The sequence below is a fragment of the Ranitomeya variabilis genome, chromosome 7 (assembly GCF_051348905.1).
Source record: "Ranitomeya variabilis isolate aRanVar5 chromosome 7, aRanVar5.hap1, whole genome shotgun sequence".
Lineage (NCBI taxonomy): Eukaryota > Metazoa > Chordata > Amphibia > Anura > Dendrobatidae > Ranitomeya > Ranitomeya variabilis.
In genome coordinates this window covers 186987013-187008587 of record NC_135238.1, presented here as the reverse complement: position 1 = coordinate 187008587, position 21575 = coordinate 186987013, and the positions used below count along the sequence as shown (strand labels likewise).

Genomic DNA, 21575 nt, shown 5'->3' with positions numbered 1-21575 from the left:
TTTACGATGCTACAATGAAATGCTATGACGTGTATACTAGTGGGAGAAGAGGGATACAATGCGGAAAACCTTTGGGCAACACACAGCATGACGAACCTCAAGAGCCAAAGAGCTAATGCTGGGCAACTAAATGGCAAAATGGCTGCTGGGATTGGTAATCAAACATTCCACCAGCCTTACTTTTCCAGTCTTCTCCAGCCTTCCATTAGCAGCTGCTGCACCAAAGAGTCGTGCGCTTCCACATTAAACCTTGAAATACAGAATACAACAATGGTAAACGAGATGCAACATAAGGACCGAGCAATGGAGCAAGTGGCTCGTACCTTATAACGGCATACAGCGTATTCACCAGGGTGGTGTCGCTCATAAAGTCAATTTTATTTTCTGCCAGGATCCGAAGAGCAATAAATTCCGGGTGATTTCGGACGGTTTCATGATTTGCGTTTGCACTCGGCTTCCCCTTCTGAAGCTCCCATAATGTATTGATGGCGCAACCCACATGATGTACTGTAAGCTTAGACTTATGGATGCCAATGAGTTGAAAAATCTGGAATTGGTTTGTGCTAGTCATCAACTGATCCAGGAGCGGATCCGAACTGATACTACGCATCTGAAAGAAGCGCAGAGAAAGAGGCAAAGCCCTCCTCCAGCAGAACATGTCTGGACTGTACGAAAGGCTTAGGACCTTAGAGAAATAAAAATATTCTATGTCTTTTCTTCCAACATCTTCTTAGAAAGTGGATATTCCTCTCTCCGGAGAAGATCTTGTTACTTCAAGATATGATAAGACACTTTGATTAAAGCCATCTGTAAAGGAAGAGATAAAAAAGGAATAATAATAATAGTGGACCCACAACTTATATGTAAGGCTGTGTTCTTTCCACATACAGATTATACAATCAGCATTTTAACATACTTATTATATGGTATTGGTATACAGGGGGTGCAGAAGTCGGTGTACAGTTTAAATAATAGTTGAATGTTATCAATTGTGCATGATTTTCTTAAACAAACCTCATTTTTTATAACTTCCCAAATAAAAATCAAGTCAATCTGGGTAAGGTCTGGTGACCCTTCTGGCCATGCAACCGGCAGGACAGCATCTACCTATCCACATAGTATAAAAATAATAATATGAATAGACATTTATGCCAGCATATGCACCCCTGTATATTAGAATATGAAGCTTAAAGTTATTTGTCCAGAGCATTTTTTAGCATCTGGTGATAAAAACAAACCTATTGAGGCATAAGGACATCAAAGAAGATCGCACCCTACCCTCCCTTTGAATGATCGGGTGGAGAACGTGTCAGACCCATTTCATCCATGTAATTACATGGTGAGTTTAAAGGGTGATTTCTAGTTTAGTAAATCGTCCCCTCTTCTAAAGATAAGGGTTGACTTACTGGCTGCTGGAGTCCCAACTTCTCATACCCCAAAAAAATCTCCAAAAAAGAACACTGGAGCTTATAAACCAAGCTTAGCACTCAGCTATTTCCAGCAGTCCCATACACAATGAATGGTGCGGAGGTTGAGCATGTGCACCTACCGCTCATTTCGAGATTGGACTATGCCAAGCCTCGTTCCCTTTATCAAGAGCCCCATCCTCAGGATCGCCAGGGATCCTAGAACCCCAAAGACCAGCATGCTATGGGAAGGAATAATGCAATATCTTTGGAATGTTTAAAGCCTTAAACTTACACTTCTGCCCAGTAAGAAGGAGAGTGATCTTTAGTATCATAATCAGCCCGCCTTATACAGTGGTGGTATATAACTAGGATATGTCACCTATGCCGATTGCCTGGAGGTGAAGTCACTGGGACCCCTACAGAATGCTAGGAAAGCACTGAGCCATTTTATTTATAGTAATCCTTGCTGGCTTTCTTCGGGTTACCATTAAAAGAAACCTGTTGCTTGATTTATGCTGCCCAAACAATAGGCAGCATTAATCAGAGCCTGGCTGCCTGATTACAGCCAGTGATATTTTTTTCAGAGATAATATACTTTAAAGATCCGGCCGTGGACCATAGCAATAGAGAAACCAAGTCCAGAAAGTCCAAGTGCCACAGCAGGTGATTGACGGGTCCCACGACTGCGAATCACCTGATGCAGTGCTGCAAAATACCAAGAAGAGTCAGACTAGTCTCACATCCAACTATGGTCCTCAGCTGAAGACCATGGCTCGGTCTGCCTATGGTGAAAGACCTGAAGAGAGAAAATACAAGAGGTGCTCCCTGTGTAACACTGTGGGCAACAGGTCAGGGCTAGTGATGAGCGAATATACTCGTTACTCGAGATTTCCCGAGCATGCTCGGGGGTCCTCCGAGTATTTTTTAGTGCTCGGAGATTTAGTTTTCCTCACCTCAGCTGAATGATTTACATCTGTTAGCCAGCATAAGTACATGTGGGGGTTGCCTGGTTGCTAGGGAATCCCCACATGTAATCAAGCTGGTTAAGAGATGTAAATCATTCAGCTGCGGCACGAAAAACTAAATCTCTGAGCACTAAAAAATACTCAGAGGACCCCTGAGCGTGCTCGAGAAATCTCGAGTAACCAGTATATTCGCTCATCACTAGTCAGGGCAAGTCAGAGGGTTGGTCGCTCATCTAAACAGGTTGTGTGCGGCACAACTATGTAAAGAGTTAGATATTATCCAATATCCGCCGTATGCAGACCAAATGGAAAGAGGACACAACAAGGAAAGGAAAGATCAGTGAGGTGGATCCCGGAACAGAGGATAAATAAAAATGTTTGCGTAGAACCTACTCCTCCCTTAAGCATACCTGTCATGATTACCCCAATGGCAGGGAAGTAAAAATAACAAAAAACGGACTAGCTCTCGGGTGATGGAAACTAAAGTTGACTGTGACCTGAACCTGACACAACACTGGAAGTAGCCGAGGGGTGTTCCTACGATGCCCTAGACACCACGCGCCAGCCGGAGATCTAACTACCCCTATTAGAGGAATATACAGGCCTGCCTTACCTCCAGAGATGAACCCCAAAAGGAGATAGCGGCCCCCCACAGATATTGACGGTGAGTTAAGAGGAAAAGACATACGTAGGATGAACAGCAGATTTAGCACAGTGAGGTCCGCTTTCTAGATAGCAGAAGGATAGGAAAGAGTTACTTCACGGTCAACTTCAAAACACTACTCAAAAACACCATCCTGAAATTACTTTAAAACTCCAGTGACAACTCATGCCACTGGAGTGGCAATTTCAGTCCGCAAGAGCTTCCAGCTACAGAGAGTCACATTGCAGCACACTGGACAAGAAATAGCATTAACTAGAAACAAAAATCAACTTAGCTGAACAGGAACTTGAGGCAGGAAAATGTAACAGAATGCTACTGATACATTGTTGGCCGGCATAGGACTAACAGCCAAGCAGCCTTAAATAGGAAACTCCCCTAATGGGTGGCAACAGGTGATCAGGGATAGAAGAAGGCACATAAGTGGCACTATCATAAAACACCACCGGGGGAGCCCACAAACAGAATTCACAACAGTACCCCCCCCCTTAAGGAGGGGGCACCGAACCCTCACCAGAACCACCAGGGCGATCTGGATGAGCACTATGAAATGCACGAACCAAATCAGGAGCATGAACATCAGATGCTGTCACCCAAGAATTATCCTCCTGACCATAGCCTTTCCACTTAACCAGATACTGAAGTTTCCGTCTGGAAACACGGGAGTCCAAGATCTTTTCCACCACATACTCCAATTCACCCTCAACCAGCACAGGAGCAGGAGGATCAGCAGAAGGAACAACCGGTACCTCATACCTCCGCAATAATGACCGATGAAAAACATTATGAATAGTAAAAGATGCTGGGAGGTCCAAACGAAAGGACACAGGATTGAGAACCTCCAGAATCCTATAAGGGCCGATAAACCGAGGCTTAAACTTAGGAGACGAGACCTTCATAGGAACAAATCGAGAAGACAGCCAAACCAGGTCCCCAACACAAAGACGAGGACCAACACGCCGATGACGATTAGTGAACTGTTGAGTCTTCTCCTGGGACAACTTCAGATTGTCCACAACCTGTCCCCAAATCTGATGCATTCTATCAACCACAGCATCTACTCCAGGACAATCCGAAGACTCCAATTGACCGGATGAAAAACGAGGGTGAAACCCTGAATTACAAAAAAATGGAGAAACCAAAGTGGCAGAACTGGCCCGATTGTTGAGGGCAAACTCTGCCAATGGCAAAAAATCAAGCCAATCATCCTGATCAGCGGACACAAAACACCTCAAGTAAGTCTCCAAAGTCTGATTAGTACGCTCAGTCTGGCCATTAGTCTGAGGATGGAATGCAGACGAAAAAGACAAGTCGATGCCCATCCTGGCACAGAACGCCCGCCAAAATCTAGACACAAACTGAGTACCCCTGTCAGACACTATATTCTCAGGAATACCATGCAAACGCACCACATTCTGAAAAAATAGAGGGACCAGCTCAGAGGAGGAGGGCAATTTGGGCAAAGGTACCAAATGAACCATCTTGGAAAAACGGTCACACACCACCCAAATGACAGACATCCTACGAGAAACAGGAAGGTCAGAAATAAAGTCCATAGAGATGTGCGTCCAAGGCCTCTTAGGAATAGGCAAGGGCAACAACAACCCACTGGCCCGAGAACAGCAGGGCTTGGCCCGAGCACAAACATCACAAGACTGCACAAAAATACGCACATCTCGAGACAAGGAAGGCCACCAGAAGGACCTAGACACCAAATCCCTGGTGCCAAAAATTCCAGGATGACCTGCCAACGCGGAAGAATGAACCTCCGAGATAACTCTACTGGTCCAGTCATCAGGGACAAACAGTCTACCAGGCGGACAACGATCAGGCCTATCCACCTGAAACTCCTGCAAAGAGCGCCGCAGGTCTGGGGAGACAGCTGACAATATCACCCCATCCTTCAGGATGCCAGTAGGTTCGGAATCACCAGGCGAGTCAGGCTCAAAACTCCTAGAGAGGGCATCCGCCCTCACATTCTTAGAGCCAGGCAGATATGAAATCACAAAGTTAAATCGGGAGAAAAACAACGACCAGCGCGCCTGTCTAGGATTCAGACGCCTGGCTGACTCAAGATAAATTAGATTCTTGTGGTCAGTCAAGACCACCACCTGGTGTCTAGCACCCTCAAGCCAGTGACGCCACTCCTCAAATGCCCACTTCATGGCCAAGAGCTCCCGATTTCCAACATCATAATTTCGCTCAGCGGGCGAAAACTTTCGAGAGAAAAACGCACATGGTCTCATCACTGAGCAGTCAGGACCTTTCTGCGACAAAACTGCACCTGCTCCGATCTCGGAAGCATCTACTTCAACCTGGAAAGGGAGCGACACATCAGGCTGGCGCAACACAGGAGCAGAAGAAAAGCGGCGCTTAAGCTCCCGAAAGGCCTCCACAGCCGCAGAGGACCAATTAGCAACATCAGCACCCTTTTTGGTCAAATCAGTCAAAGGTTTAGCAATGGCAGAAAAACCCGCTATGAATCGGCGATAGAAATTAGCAAATCCCAAGAATTTCTGAAGACTCTTTAGAGAAGTAGGTTGTATCCAATCACAAATAGCCTGAACCTTAACAGGGTCCATCTCCATAGATGAAGGGGAAAAAATATATCCCAGAAAGGAAATTCTCTGAACCCCAAAAATACACTTTGAGCCCTTCACAAAAAGAGAATTAGCTCGCAAAACCTGAAAAACTCTCCTGACCTGTTGAACATGAGATTCCCAGTCCTCCGAAAAAATCAGAATATCATCCAAATACACAATCATAAATTTATCCAGATATTCACGGAAAATATCGTGCATAAAGGACTGAAAAACGGAAGGGGCATTCGCGAGACCGAAAGGCATTACCAAATACTCAAAATGGCCTTCAGGCGTATTAAATTCGGTCTTCCACTCATCCCCCTGCTTAATCCGCACCAAATTATACGCACCACGTAGATCGATCTTAGTGAACCACTTAGCCCCCTTTATGCGAGCAAACAGATCAGTCAGTAAAGGTAACGGGTACTGGTATTTAACTGTAATCTTATTCAGAAGTCGATAGTCGATACAAGGTCTCAATGAACCATCCTTTTTACCCATAAAGAAAAACCCTGCCCCTAGAGGAGACAAAGAGGGGCGAATATGACCCTTTTCCAAAGATTCTCTGATATACTCCCGCATAGCAGTATGTTCAGGTACAGACAAATTAAACAAGCGACCCTTAGGAAATTTACTACCGGGAATCAACTCAATAGCGCAGTCACACTCTCTGTGAGGAGGGAGAGAATCAATTTTAGGCTCCTGAAAAACATCATAAAAATCTGACAGAAATGCTGGGATCTCAGAGGGAGTAGATGAAGAAATGGGAACCAAAGGTGCATCCCCATGAATCCCCTGACATCCCCAGCTCAGCACAGACATTGATCTCCAGTCCAAGACTGGATTATGAATTTGTAACCATGGTAATCCAAGTACTAAAACGTCATGTAGATTGTATAACACAAGGAAACGAATAATCTCCTGATGGTCTGGGGTAAGATGCATAGTCACTTGTGTCCAATATTGTGGTTTATTGCTAGCCAAAGGTGTAGAATCAATACCCTTTAGGGGAATAGAAACTTCCAGAGGCTCTAAATCAAACCCACAACGCTTGGCAAAGGACCAATCCATGAGACTCAGAGCGGCGCCAGAATCCACATAAGCATCCACGGTAACAGATGATAAAGTACAAATCAATGTCACGGACAAAAGAAATTTAGACTGCAAGGTACCCATAGAAAAAGATTTATCAACCTTTTTATCAACCTTTTTTATGCGTTTAGAGCATGCTGATATAACATGAGCTGGATCTCCACAGTAGAAGCACAACCCATTTTTGCGCCTGTAATTCTGTCGTTCGCCTCTAGACAAAACACTATCGCATTGCATATGCTCTGGTGCCTTTTCAGAGGTCACCGCCAAATGGTGCACAGGTTTTTGCTCAGAAGATACCGCCATATGGTGCACAGGTCTTTGCTCAGAAGATACCGCCATATGGTGCACAGGTTTTTGCTCAGAAGACACCGCCAAATGGTGCACAGATTTGCGCTCCCGTAAACGCCGATCAATCTGGATAGCCAATTTCATGGCATCATTCAGACCTGTAGGCACAGGGAACCCCACCATGACATCCTTCACGGCATCAGAGAGACCTTCTCTGAAATTAGCTGCTAGAGCGCACTCATTCCATTTAGTAAGCACCGACCATTTACGAAATTTTTGGCAGTATATCTCAGCTTCATCTTGCCCTTGGGAAAGAGCCATCAAGGCTTTCTCAGCCAAAATCTCTAAATTAGGTTCCTCATAAAGCAACCCCAAAGCCAGAAAAAACACATCTACATTTAATAACGCAGGATCCCCTGGCGACAATGCAAATGCCCAACTTTGTGGGTCACCCCGCAGTAGAGAAATAACAATCTTAACCTGTTGTGCAGGATCACCAGCAGAGTGAGATCTCAGAGACAAAAACAATTTACAATTCTCTCTGAAATTCAAAAAACGGGATCTGTCTCCGGTAAAAAATTCAGGCATAGGGATCTTAGGTTCAGACATTGGAGCACGTATAACAAAATCTTGTAAGTTCTGGACCTTTGTAGCCAGGTTATTCAGACCTGCAACCAAACTCTGTGGATCCATGATTCAAACAGGTGTAACCAAAGCCATTCAGAGATTAAGAGGAGAGGAAAAAAAAAAGGCTGAAGACTGCAGTTTAAGCAAGGAGCACAAATGAGCAACTAAGGTGCACTTTCAAACACAGAGAAAAAAAACCTTTACTCATCCTTTCCTGCTTTAGTGCATAGTTTTAACACATCTGGCCGGCCAAACTGTCATGATTACCCCAATGGCAGGGAAATAAAAATAACAAAACGGACTAGCTCTCGGGTGATGGAAACTAAAGTTGACCGTGACCTGAACCTGACACAACACTGGAAGTAGCCGAGGGGTGTTCCTACGATGCCCTAGACACCACGCGCCAGCCGGAGATCTAACTACCCCTATTAGAGGAATATACAGGCCTGCCTTACCTCCAGAGATGAACCCCAAAAGGAGATAGCGGCCCCCCACAGATATTGACGGTGAGTTAAGAGGAAAAGACATACGTAGGATGAACAGCAGATTTAGCACATTGAGGTCCGCTTTCTAGATAGCAGAAGGATAGGAAAGAGTTACTTCACGGTCAACTTCAAAACACTACTCAAAAACACCATCCTGAAATTACTTTAAAACTCCAGTGACAACTCATGCCACTGGAGTGGCAATTTCAGTCCACAAGAGCTTCCAGCTACAGAGAGTCACATTGCAGCACGCTGGACAAGAAATAGCATTAACTAGAAACAAAAATCAACTAAGGCTACTTTCACACTAGCGTTAACTGCAATACGTCGCAAATGCGTCGTTTTTGCAAAACGCCGCATCCAGCAAAAGTTTTTGCTGGATACGTTTTTTCGCCATAGACTAACATTAGCGACGCATTTGCGACGCATTTGCGACGCATTGCCAAACGGTGAATCCGTTTTGCGACGCTTGGGCGTATGGTAGCGGACCGTCGGGAGAAAAAAACGTTACATGTAACGTTTTTTTGCTCCCGACGGTCCGCTTTTTCCGACCGCGCATGCGCAGTCGGAACTCCGCCCCCACCTCCCCGCACTTCCCCGCACCTCACAATGGGGCAGCGGATGCGTGGGAAAAATGCATCCGCTGCCCCCGTTGTGCGGCGGGGACAACGCTAGCGTCGGGGACCTCGGCCCGACGCACGGCGACGGGCCGAGCCCGACGCTAGTGTGAAAGTAGCCTTAGCTGAACAGGAACTTGAGGCAGGAAAATGCAACAGAATGCTACTGATACATTGTTGGCCGGCATAGGACTAACAGCCAAGCAGCCTTAAATAGGAAACTTCCCTAATGGGTGGCAACAGGTGATCAGGGATAGAAGAAGGCACATAAGTGGCACTACCATAAAACACCACCGGGGGAGCCCACAAACAGAATTCACAACACATACCTGAGGATTAACCTTAGTAGCAGCAGCGCCCGGGATCCACTGCACTCCTCTCTACTTTAATGGTGAAAGATCTATAACATGAAACTGTCTTCCACAACCTCACCTTTGTATAGAGTTCGGCTGTTCTTCGCCCAGTATTAAGCCTCCTACACAGCTGTTTCTGTTTCAGTCAACGACTGTATTTTAACCTTCCTATGTAAATGATGATCATTCCCCCCCGTTTTGTATAATGGTTTATACACCCGGCTATAATCCTACATCATCCATGACTTTGTGCGAGTGTACACAGAAGAATACGTTCTTTGATGCGATTTCGAAGGATGCCGAATCCTGATTTGATTTCCTTCTTTTTCATTCTCTTTGCATTTTGTTCATTTATAATAATAAAGTATCAACACTTCTATTTATTAAAGCATTCTAACTTTGCAGTATTTCTTTCACACACGTCTAAAACTCTTAAAAATCACAACTAAATTCTCCCAGCGATTCCTACTGGCCACCGACCGCGAGCGGTCTGACGAATCAGCAAAAGGCAAAGCGCTGGAAATTTAGCTCGCGGCGCCTACGTCTAATAACGCCATTTTTGAAGTCCTTATGACATTTAATTGTATTGAATTGTTATTGTTACTAATTATTATTATTATTATTATTGTTATTAATTATTGTTACCACAGGTCCTGGACCCCGTCCTCCACCCGTTACCACAGGTCCTGGACCCCGTCCTCCACCTGTCACCAGGGCATATGCGCTTGTTACTGGCCATGATTTGTCACAGTCACCCCCAGAATCTGTGTCACACCCCACAGTCTGATGACCCTGCAAGTCACTCTCTGTCTGGGTGTCAGCTCCACGTGTTTTATCCAGCAGACCACTATCAGTCGTATTGTGGCACACTTCAGGTGACGTCAGGTCAGTTAGTTGGACAGTCGCACCTTTCCCTCTGGTCAGGCCTGCCTTCTCAACATTACTAACTGACATCCACATTATATCCACAAACACTTCAGCCTTTTCCCACAGTGCTACCAAATCTTGTCCTATTACCATAGGATACGGCAAGATCGGGTCTACAACCACCTCATGGTATGTGGAAACCTCCGCTGCGACAATGTAGATAGTGGCTACCTGGAGATATTCAGTGTCGCCAGGTGACACAGAATCTCCTGGACGGGTTCCCAGCACAGACGCTTCTCTCCCCGGGTCTATCAACCCTTGCACACACTTTCCATCCAGCCAAAAAGGACACAGTCGTGACACCTCACTGATTGCCGCCCCTTTTTTGGCTCTGCCCCCTTTCTGGGCAAGTGCTCCGCTTTTTGATACCACCCCGGTTCGAGATTCAGCCCCCCTTCGGGATTCCACCCCTTTTTGGGCCATTACCCCTATTCGGGTTACCGCCCCTTTTTGGGTCTCCGCCCCCTTTTGGGCAACCATCCCCGTTTGGGCCACCGCTCACTATTAGGGATACTCCCCTCCCTGGGATACACCCCGTGGACTCCCCCACGGCACTCAGGCCCCAGTTCACACAGTACACCCCAATGTCTCTGGGCTTGTACTGGCCTTTTAAGAGTCTGCACAAAAAGAAATTTTTTTTTTTTTTTTCTCTGTCACTTTCACCAGCTCCTGCTGGTACCGCCACAGCTCCCGCTGCAGTCACACACAACCGGCACCTCCAGGTGCTGCCAACCACAAGCCACTACAGCTCCGCCTGCTGTGGAACCTCTCGCTGCAACCACGGCTACTCTCCACACGGCTCTGCACGGCTCCACCGCTGCCGCTTGTCACCTTTGTGACCCCGCCGAGTCACAGCAGACGCTTGTCACTTTCGTAACCCCGCCGAGTTACCGCTAGATGCTTGTCACCTTCGTGGCTCTGCCACAGCAATTAACTCCACGTGTGCTAGCGGGATTGTTGCCAAAATTCTCCACCAATTGTAAGGTTTCTCTCACTGAGAGTGTTGGGGGACACTCACTTGGCCGCGATATTCAAGCACACGGGCACGGGTTTATAAAACAAAGCAGTCCATGCGGTTTATTAAGCCTCATAAACCGGGTTACGCACAGTTCATAACATGAAACACAACAGGCACCAACTGGTAATATTTACTTGCAGCTTCTAACACTTCAGTGTACGGCTTTGCCTCACGGACACTAACACGCTGGTCCTCCCTTAACCAGTTCCCAAGGGAGACCACATAGTTCATAGACTTCACAAGCACTACGGCCTGTACGATACCTGACGGGAGCTCCGGCTCCACCTGCTGACTCCTCGCCAGTCCACACCTCCGGGTAAGCTGCCTTACAGGGATCACCAACTTGCCTGGCCGGCACACACTAGTCAGTCCAGACCTCACCGAAGGACTCCAGCTTCCCCAGTTCCACTGTGCACGGCTCCGGGATCCGGTCCTCCTACTAGGACCTCCCACGCCAGCAGGTGCTTTCCAGGAAGCCTCCTCCCAGGCTTCCAACACAGGAACACACCGAGCCCTCAGGAACTCCCTCAGGGATTTTGCACTTGGACCCTTCAGGTCCAAACACTGGAACCACACAGGAACATGTGACCCACACTCTGGTCACGTTATGTACCTGTAACCACACCCACAGTAATGGATCACATGGACTGGTCACGTGATCCTGACATCACTGCAGGTCAATTCTCACGGCCTCAATACAACTCCGTGCAGATTCCGGGGAGACCATGCAGCGCCCCCTACCTGTTACAGGGGTTACTGCATCACATATATCACAGAGCTTACATACATAACTGGGAAAAAGACCTTGATACTGAATTTCAGGACTGGGAGGTAGATCAAATTTACAAAAATTCGCATGGCCCATCTAGTTGTATAAGAGTACAGGAAAATTCGTATAAAATAGTCACTAGATGGTACACTACCCCAACTCTATCTCATCTTTGGTATCCCAATTCTTCACCAACCTGTTGGAGATGTACTAAAGACGTTGGTACTTTTCTGCATATGTGGTGGTCTTGTGAAATACTACAAACTTTTTGGAAAGAAGTATTAAAATATATAACTAAAATATGCAAATTACTACATCCACCCTCCCTGACACTCATTTTTTTAAACTGGAAGGGGGACAACTCGAAATATAAAAATAAATCCCTGTTGGCTTTCCTTCTATCAGCAGCTAAGCTTCTTATCCCAGTCCACTGGTTGACTAAAAACTGCCCGAGCATTTCAGATTGGGTCAACAAAGTGGACCAGTTATACTATATAGAAGAAATTTCTGCTTTCACTTTTTTCTCACAAGAGAAATTCCACACAACATAGGTCCCCTGGAAATCTTTCAGATCTAGTGATGAGTATTTGGCTCTCATTAACAATTAGAAATCTCTTTAGAGGTTTGGATCTCTTCCTAATCCAGAAATGAACGTGTCGATGTCCCCCCTCTAAATCCCTTGCACCTATTTTACGATAAGCCGAACCCTCCCCTTCTAGTGAATCTATCACCTACCCCCTTTCTCCTCTTCTTTCTTTCTATTTACAGTATGTGTGTATTGGTTAAATGTCGCATTAATGTGGAGTTGTTTTTGGTTTCTGATCTAGCCTTCGGGAAGTCACAAGACTTCAAATCTGAACTTTCTTAATGATTGCATCTTACTGTAATCTTATGTTTATCCACATGTTTATCTACATGTTCATCACTAATGTTACATGTTATTATTGAACTAGCCTTCCCGAGATTGGGTTATATGTCATACTGATGTATCTCAAATCCACATGTTACCATTTACCTATCTGTTATTTGTGTAAAACTAATAAAAAGAAACTTAAAACAAACGAAGACTGACTTCCAAACTGTTTTGTTCACCGATGAGTGCCGCGCAACGCTCGATGGTCCAGATGGATGGAGTGGAGGATGGCTGGTTGATGGACACCCCATGAAAACACGGCTAAGGCGCCAACAAGGAGGTGGAGTAATGTTTTGGGCTCGAATCATGGGGAGAGAGATTGTCGGCCCCTTTATGATCCCTGAAGGGGTAAAGATGAACTCCATAATCTATGTGGAGTTTCTAAAACAACACTTCCTGCCATGGTTCAAGAGGAAGAACCGCAGCAAGATCATTTTCATGCATGATAATGCACCATCTCATGCTGCAAAAAACACATCTGCATCTCTGGCTGCTATGGGCATAAAAGAGGACAAACTTATGGTGTGGCCACCATCTTCCCCTGACCTCAACCCCATTGAGAACCTCTGGAGCATCATCAAAAGGAGTGTCTATGATGGCGGGAGGCAGTTCACATCTAAGCAACAGCTCTGGGAGGGTATTCTGTCCACATGCAAAACAAATGAAGCAGAAACCATCCAAAAACTGACAAATTCAATGGACGAGAGAGTTCAGAAGCTTTTTTCGAACAAGGAGTCCTATGTGCAAATGTAACATCACCTAGAATAAAGTTTTCACTTGAAAACTGTTTGATTTCATTTTGTAATAAGCTGATAATGCTTATAACTTCACAATTGACCTTTTTTTGTTCAAAATAAAAAAAAGAGGTTGAAAACTCTGCTGTGCATAATAATTTGGAACATGCATTTTGAGTGTTTATTTTTTTTTAAAAAGATACTGTTTTCATAGGCAGTTTTTTCCAAAACATTGCAATTATACTAGAATAGTAGATGACTGGAAAATAACAATGACTGCAATTCAGATAGGTAATTTAGAGAAAATATGAGGAAATATTATTTGCATAATAATTTGGAACACAGTGTATATATAGACTGTATAAATGTTATAAGGAATATTTGAGGCCATGGAACCATTCTATGTCCATTTTGCAAGCCGTCGAGAAAATTTCGCCATACGGATGCCACACGGATGGCACACGGATAATTGTAGGAGAAAAAATTGCATCCTCGCATTGAATACGGATCACTGTTCAGGAAATTTTCTGCTTATCTCGGCCATCAAAAACGGACTGCATTTTTATATGTGTGTGACTCCGGCCTAACTCCCAAACTGATTGCATTGTTTACTGACAAGGTATAAAACATTTTGAAAACACACCTAATACATTATTAACGACATTTTACCATGTTTATTTTCACACATGGAAATAAGTGATTTTTCCTTTTCGCTTCTGAACTATACAGAGTTGTGATATTTTATTTCAGATTATGTGCAGAACTTGAACTTGTTTCATTTGACTACTTGTGGTTCAAGGTAAGCTGATTCTGTGAATAATTAATGTCTTACTGGATGTAGTTGACAACATTCTGGCCATGAAGTACATTTTGATGATAGTTCTAGCAAGTTACTGGTGAAACTCTTCCAAGGTTCTGTTAACATACAAAAATAAGCGATTTACGTGAATAACTTCTGAACTACACATAGAGTTGATAATTTTTTTGGCAAATATTGTTCAGGACATTGAGCTGGTCATTTTGAGTACTAGTGGTCTAGAGTACCTGTTTTCAAATTGAACTTACGTATGATTGAGTGTGTTTGATTATGCGCGACATAAGCGATTTACGTGAATAACTTCTGAACTACACAGAATTGATAATTTTTTTGGTAAATATTATTCAGGACATTGATATGTTCATTTTTAATACTAGTGGTCAAGGGTACCTGTTTTCAAATTGAATTTACGTACGATTGAGTGCGTTTGATTATGTGCGGCATAAGCGATTTACGTGAATAACCCAGGACCACAAGTAGTCAAAATAAACATCTCAAAGTCCTGATCAAAATTTTACCCAAACAATATCCACTCTATGTATAATTAACCATACATGAAAATCGAATAGCTAACTAATAACAAATAGCTAACTGCCATATATGAAAATCGAATAGCTAACTAATAACTAATAGCTAACTGCCATACATGAAAATCGAATAGCTAATAACTAATAGCTAACTGCAGACTAACTTGAGTCCGGTGAGTCCAGGCTGGAACTTCAGACTTAAATAAGTTGTCCACTACAATAATTTTTTTTTTTTCATAAATCTTGCAATTATGTGCTACTGAAAACATCCACTGTCTTTATTTTAGCAATATTACCTTTTATCATGCTGTAGCAGCACATCTTCAGTGCTGGATCTAGCTCTCATGGGGTTAATCGACAACTTCCTTTCTCCTGAGTTATTGTGCTCTAATACTACAAGTTCCATGATGCATTGCACTGCCACTAAGCAGGAACCTCCTCTAGCTTCAAAAAGATTTGTGATGTCATTTCTGTCCAACCTCCTCTTTTACATTTGTCCAACGCACACTCCATTACACACAGATGTCTCTCTCTAACATCATGTCCTCCCTCTATCTGAAACTGAACCTGTCAAAAACTGAACTCCTCGTGTTCTCTCCCTCTACTAACCTACCTTTGCCTGACATTGCCATCTCCGTGTGCGGTTCCACCATTACTCCAAAGCAACATGCCCGCTGCCTTGGGGTCATCCTTGATTCCGAGCTTTCATTCATCCCCCACATCCGATCACTGGCTCGCTCTTCCTATCTGCATCTCAAAAACATTTCTAGAATTCGCCCTTTTTTTACTTTCGACTCTGCAAAAACTCTTACTGTCTGACTTATTCATTCTCGTCTGGACTATTGTAAATCTCTACTAATCGGCCTCCCTCTTACCAAACTCTCCCCGCTCCAATCTGTCCTGAATGCTGCTGCCAGGATCATATGCCTCACCAACCATTACACCGATGCCTCTACCTTGTGCCAGTCATTACACTGGCTACCCATCCACTCCAGAATCCAGTACAAAACTACTACCCTCATCCACAAAGCACTCCATGGCTCAGCACCACCCTACATCTCCTCTCTGGTCTCAGTCTACCACCCTACCCGTGCCCTCCGCTCCGCTAATGACCTCAGGTTAGCATCCTCAATAATCAGAACCTCCCATTCCCGTCTCCAAGACTTTACACGTGCTGCGCCAATTCTTTGGAATGCACTACCCAGGTTAATACGATTAATCCCCAATCCCCACAGTTTTAAGCGTGCCCTAAAAACGCATTTGTTCAGACTGGCCTACCGCCTCAACGCATTAACCTAACTATCCCTGTGTGGCCTAAAAAAAATAAAAAAATAAATAAATAAATAAAAATAAACATTATCAGGTTCCTCTCATCATGTTCTCATACACTTTATGCAGTTAATAGCCCTCTGTGTCTGTACTGCTACATACTTAGGCAGTTAACTGGTTCATGCAGCTTTACATGAACACCCGAGCCTTACACTATGGCTGGTCCGAACAACTAAAGCAATTGTTACCATCCACCTCTCGTGTCTCCCCTTTTCCTCATAGTTTGTAAGCTTGCGAGCAGGGCCCTCATTCCTCCTGGTATCTGTTTTGAACTGTGATTTCTGTTATGCTGTAATGTCTATTGTCTGTACAAGTCCCCTCTATAAGTTGTAAAGCGCTGCGGAATATGTTGGCGCTATATAAATAAAAATTATTATTATAGATAGATAGATAGATAGATACAGAGATATAGGATGGATAGATAGATACATACAGATATATCTATATATCTATGTCTATTTCCATAGATATGTCCATATCCATGTTTCTAAACCCCCTTCACCCCTGGAGCTTTTTTCGTTTATCTCTCCCCTTCTTTCCAGAGCCATAATGTTTCCATCAATATGGCCATGTGAGGGCTTATCTTTTGCGGGACAAGTTCTACTTTTGAACGACACCATTGGTTTTACCATGTCGTGTAACAGAAAATGTGAAAAAAAAGTCAAAGTGCGATGAAATTGCAAAAAAAGTGCAATCCCACACTTGTTTTTTGCTTGGCTTTTTTGCTAGGTTCACTAAATGCTAAGGCTGTGCACACGTTGCGGATTTGATTGCAGATCCGCAGGGTTTTTTGCTGCCCAGAGTTGCATCAAATCCGCAGTGTAGTGCTCAACTAATGTAAGTCTATGGGAGCAGCAGACTTGTTGTGCACATGCTGCGGAAAAAGACACACCGAAACGCAGCTTTTTTTTTTCAGCAGCATATCACTTCTTTTTTTGCCAAACTGCAGCGTTTCTGTACCCATAGACTTTCATTGAGTCGGGCACATCTGCAGCAAAACCGCAGATGTAAAAAAGAGCTGCAGTTTAGATGCGGATGTGGGTCCGAGAAACGCTGCAGTTCGGGAGGAGGGAAGTGTGTGGGCGGTGATGGTGTGCGTGTATGTGTGTGCGGACGGGGTCTGCGGGACTGTTCGGGTGTGTGCGGGACTGTTCGGGTGTGTGCGGGGCTGTGCGGGGGGTCTTTTGGGGTGTGTGCAGGCATCATCTGATGGGACTACAAGTACGCAGCATCCAATTTGCAGCTAATTTGGATGTAATCTGGACAGTGGACACGCACCCTACACTATCCATACATCTATCAATAGATATATCTATCCAGATATATCTATAGATAGATATAGGAATAGATAGATGTATGCATCTATAGATCTATCTATATGTAGCTCTGTCTATCCATTTCATCTATCATCTATATGTCTATCTATCTGTGTGTAATTGAGTGTGGGTTGGACAAATGTAAAAGAGGAGGTTGGACAATAATGACATCACAAATCTTTTTTTTGTTCAATAATACATCTTTATTTAGCTTTCAAAAATGCATACAAAAACGCACAAAAAACACGCAAAAACCGCACCAAAAAAAATTAAAAAATGCATCAAAAGCGCGAAAAAACTCCACAAAAAACTGCATCAAAACTGCAGCAAAAACTGCATCAAAACCGCACCAACAACAGCATCAAAACTGCACCAAAAACTGTATCAAAACCCCACCAACAACAGCATCAAAACCGCACCAAAATCTGCATCAAAACCGCATCAAAACCGCACCAAAAACTGCATCAAAACCGCACCAAAAACGGCATCATAAGGGTATGTGCACACGCTGCGGATTTTGCTGCGGAACCGCAGCGTTTCCGCAGCTGCGGGTCCGCAGCGGTTTCCCATGAGTTTACAGTACAATATAAACCTATGGGAAATTAATTCCGCAGTGTACATGCTGCGGAAAAAACGAGCGGAAACGCATCTGTTTATATTCCGCAGCATGTCATTTCTTTGTGCGGATTGCGCTGCGGGTTTAAACCTGCTCCAATAGAAAACTGCAGGTGTAAATCCGCAGCGGAAACCGCTATAGAAACCGCGATAAATCCGCAGTAATAACCACAGCGGTTTTGCACTGCGGATTTATCAAATCCGCTGCAGAAAATTCCGCAGCGGAATCCGCAGCGTGGGCACATGGCCTAAACGCACAAAAAACTGCTTCAAAACCGCACCAAAAACTGCATCAAAACCACACCAAATACTGCATCAAAACCGCACCAAATACTGCATCAAAAGTTCGCCAAAAACTGCATAAAAAAGCATCAAAAACCTGAATCAAAACCACGCAAAAAAGCACCAAATACTGCAGCAAAAACTGAATCAAAACCGCGCAAAAACCGCACCAAAAACTGCATCAAAACTGCTCCAAATATTGCATCAAAAATGCATCAAACCCTCACCAAGAACTGTATCAAAAACTGCAGCAAAACGGCACCAAAAACAGCATCAAAACCGCACCAACAACAGCATCAAAACCACACCAAATACTGCATCATAACCGCACCAAAAACTGCATCAAAACAGCACCAAATACTGCATCAAAACCACACCAAATACTGCATCAAAACTGCACCAAAAACTGAATCAAAACCGCACCAAAAACAGCATCAAAACCGCACCAAAAACTGCATCAAAACCGCACCAAAAACTGCATCATAACCGCACCAAAAACTGCATCAAAACTGAATCAAAAACTGCATCAAAACTTCACCAAAAACTGCATAAAAAAGCATCAAAAACCTGAATCAAAACCACGCAAAAAACCGCACCAAATACTGCAGCAAAAACTGAATCAAAACCACGCAAAAACCGCACCAAGAACTGCATCAAAACCACACAAAAAACCCGCATGAAAACCACGCAAAAAATATGAAAAAAACGTGAAAAAAATGCATAAAAAACGCAGCTGCGTTTTCAGCAAGGAGATGCAGATTTTGTGCAGAAAATTCTGCACCCAAATCTGCAACGTGTGCACACAGCATAAAATTGACCTGCCATTATGATTTTCCAGGTCATTACGAGTTCATAGACACCAAACACGTGTAGATTATTTTTTATCTAAGTGGTAAAAAAAAATTCAAAACTTTGCTAAAAAGAAATAAAATAATTGCGCCGTTTTCCGATACCCGTAGCGTCTATATTTTCTGAGATATTGGGTCGGGTGAGGGCTAATTTTTTGCTCGCCGAGCTGACGTTTTTAATGATACCACTTTTGTGCAGATACGTTCTTTTGATTGCCCATTATTGCATTTTGATGCAATGTCGCGGCGACCAAAAAAACATAATTTTTTTTGTTGTAATGAAAACAACTGACATGTTGCTCACCGCCGAAGCCCACCTCAAAGCGTGGGGATAATGCCAGCTGATGTACTATTCCGTCAGCTGGCAGAAAGGGGTTAATGAACAATATGTTTCAGTTAAAAAAAAACAAAGAAAAAAAAATATGGCGTGGGCTCCCGCGAAATTTTCTGCGCCAGAGGGGGAAAGCCGACAGCCGAGGGCCAATATTTGTAGCCTGCTATGAATATCAGCCCGCAGCTGTCTGCGTAGCCTTTACTGGCTATTAAAATAGGGGGACCCCCCAAAAAAATGACGTGGGGTCCCCCTATATTTCATAGCCAGAAAGGCTACGCAGACAGCTGCGGGCTGATATTCATAGCCTAGAGAGGGGCCATGGATATTGGCCCTCCCCCCAGCTACAAATACCAGTCCGCAGCCGCCCCAGAAATGGCGCATCTGTAAGATGCGCCAATTCCGGCACTTAGCCCCTATCTTCCCACTCCGGTGTAGCGGTGGGATATGGGGTAATAAGGGGTTAATGTCACCTTGCTATTGTAAGGTGACATTAAGCCGGGTTAATAACGGAGAGGCGTCAATAAGACGCCTATCCGTTATTAATACAATAGTATTAAAGGATTAATAAAACACACACACATTAGGGAAAAAGTATTTTAACCCCTTCACCCCCAGAGCTTTTTCCGTTTTTTCGTTTTTGTTTTTCGCTCCCCTACTTCCCAGAACCATAACTTTTTTATTTTTCAGTCAATATGGCCATATGAGGGCTTATTTTTTGCGGGACGAGATGTACTTTTGAACGATACCATTGGTTTTACCATGCCATGTAACAGAAAATGGGAAAAAAATTCCAAGTGTGATGAAATTGCAAAAAAAAGTGCAATCTCAGACTTGTTTTTCGTTTGGCTTTTTTGCTAGGTTCACTAAATGCTAAAACTAACCTGCCATTATGATTCTCCAGGTCATTACGAGTTCATAGACACCTAACATGTCTAGTTTATGTTTTATCTAAGTGGTGGATAAAAATTCCAAAGTTTGCAAAAAAAAAAAAAAAGTGTGCGATTTTCCGATACCCGTAGCGTCTCCAATTTTCGTGATCTGGGGTCAGGTGAGCACTTCTTTTTTGCATGCCAAGCTGTCATTTTTAATGATACCATTTTGGTGTAGATACGTTCTTTGATCGCCCGTTATTGCACTTTAATGCAATGTCGCGGCGACCAAAAAACCGTAATTTTGGCGTTTTGATTTTTTTTCTCGCTACGCCATTTAGTGGTCAGGTTAATCCTTTGTTTTTATTGATAGATCGGGCGATTCTGAACGCGGTGATACCAAATATGTGTAGGTTTGATTTTTTTTTAATTGTTTTATTTTGATTGGGGCGAAAGGGGGGTGATTTAAACTTTTATATATTTTTTATATTTTTAAACACTTTTTTTTTTTTATTTTGGCATGCTTCAATAGCCTCCATAGGAGGCTAAAAGCATGCACTACACGATCGGCTCTGCTACATAGAGGTGAAGTTACATAGTTACATAGTTACATAGTTATTAAGGTTGAAAGAAGACTGTAAGTCCATCTAGTTCAACCCATAGCCTAACCTAACATGCCCTAACATGTTGATCCAGGGGAAGGCAAAAAAAAACCCATGTGGCAAAGAGTAACTCCACCATGGGGAAAAAAATTCCTTCCCGACTCCACATACGGCAATCAGTGTTGTGATTTTGCTTTTTGCTCCCTCTAGTGGTCATTAGTGATTTGACTCTGGAGCGTCTGTCTTTTCCTATTTCCTCACCTGGGCCGTTAGTTCAGGGGCGTTGCTATTTAAGCTCCGTGGACCTTCAGTTCAATGCCTGGCATCGTTGAAATCAGAGCTAATCTGTTGTGCTCTTGTCCTTTGATCCTGGTTCCTGTATTTCAAGTTAAGTCTGCTTCCTTGCTTTTTGCTTTGGTTTTGTTTTGTATTTTTGTCCAGCTTGTTCCAATCTGTATCCTGACCTTTGCTGGAAGCTCTAGGGGGCTGGTGTTCTCCCCCCGGACCGTTAGACGGTTCGGGGGTTCTTGAATCTCCAGCGTGGATTTTTATAGGGTTTTTGTTGACCAGATAAGTTATCTTGCTTTATTCTG

General features: G+C 43.8%; 1 pseudogene; it reads right to left on the bottom strand.

The window, feature by feature from the left end:
- Positions 1-14350, bottom strand: part of LOC143784348 (FAST kinase domain-containing protein 1, mitochondrial-like) — a 44109-nt pseudogene extending 29759 nt beyond the window's left edge.
- Positions 14351-21575: the final 7225 nt, after the last annotated feature.